The sequence below is a fragment of the Phytophthora infestans genome, genomic scaffold (assembly GCF_000142945.1).
Source record: "Phytophthora infestans T30-4 supercont1.54 genomic scaffold, whole genome shotgun sequence".
NCBI lineage: Eukaryota > Oomycota > Peronosporomycetes > Peronosporales > Peronosporaceae > Phytophthora > Phytophthora infestans.
Window position 1 is genome coordinate 671084 of NW_003303705.1, and position 1415 is coordinate 672498.

Consider the following 1415-nt stretch of genomic DNA (forward strand, 5'->3'; position numbering starts at 1 on the left):
TTCTGGCAGATGTAGCTGAAAATCTCGAAAGGATGTCGTGAGATTCTTGACGAGCCCGCACGTGCATGTTGTCCATCGTTTTCATCAAAGAAGGCTTTGGTCTTGGCTTCTTGTCGACGGCGTTCGCGCTGGCTAAGAGGCTGGCTCTTCTCTTTCTTGGCGCGTTTGCGTGCACGGCGAGCCTCGCGATGGCTAAATGGTCGAACTACCGGGAGGTCCTTCCTCTTGATTGACGTATCGGAGCTGGCTCCAGAGTCTTCGTCCGAGTCCGAGGGCGGCTTGAGCTCGTCGTCGCTCTCGTCGTAGTCCACAGCGTCGGAGTCGATTTCGACGTTCTTGGTAGTTTTGGCATGCGGTTCATCGTTGGCATCAGACATTTCGCTGCCACTGTCTTCGCTCTCGTCTTCCGACACACCGTCGTAGTCGGGCTGCTTCACGTAGCCGAGTAGGTGCTTGCCATCTAGTGCTGCGCACACACGGGTCTTCCAGACGTCGAAATTCTCGGCGCCGATGAGACGTGGGAAGTCGTCGCTTGAGGCTTGGCTTGGGCTCATAACCTATAACTCGTATGACAGGTCGAGAAGTAGGGAGAGGAAGAAGACGTTACTTGTAGGCGTCAAAAGACGAAGTGAGTACTTTATTAGTATTAGGAAGCCACCAATAGCTGTACACCAGCCATTAGTGTCTGTATAGTTTAAGCCAGTCATACCGACTTAAACAGGACCTCCTAAATCTCATTATAATATTTTGGAGTGACTAAGGTCAAGGTAATCAAACTGTTTAGAGGCTACTTCAACAAACTCTATTGGTGGCCAAACCTACAAAGAGAGGTTAAACGGTGGGTGGCCGGGTGCCAGGAGTGTGGAGGCCGCAAAGCACGACCGAGAGAAGTGGTACCCACATTACGAAGTCTACGCGGTGGAGAAGTTGGAGGATGCTGGGCGTTAGACGTCGCAGGACGTCTTCCACAGACAGGAGGTGGACAATGATATGTTATCGCTGCAGTTGAGTACGATACGAGATACGCGGTTGCAGCAGCAGTGGAGCAGCACACGGTGGAAAATGGTGCAAAATTTATTATATAAGATGGTACTACGGTTGGGTGTATTCCGCGAGCTACTCACTGATGGCGCTCCCGAACTAACCGGTATTGTGATCGTGAAGTTGATTACGATGCTTCAGGCGCACCAGATTAATCCAGTTCCTTATCGACCTCAGAGGATTGGTCTTGTGGAGAGATTTCATAGGACTTGGAAGGACTGCATCGCGACCTACATGCACAGTGAAGTCCAGAATGATTGGGACACCTGGTTAGACTTTGCAGTATATGCGTACAATTCAGGCAAGCATTCGACAGTTGCGCTGTCATCAAATGAACAGATGATGGGGCGTAGATTACGGGCACCCAACGAGTT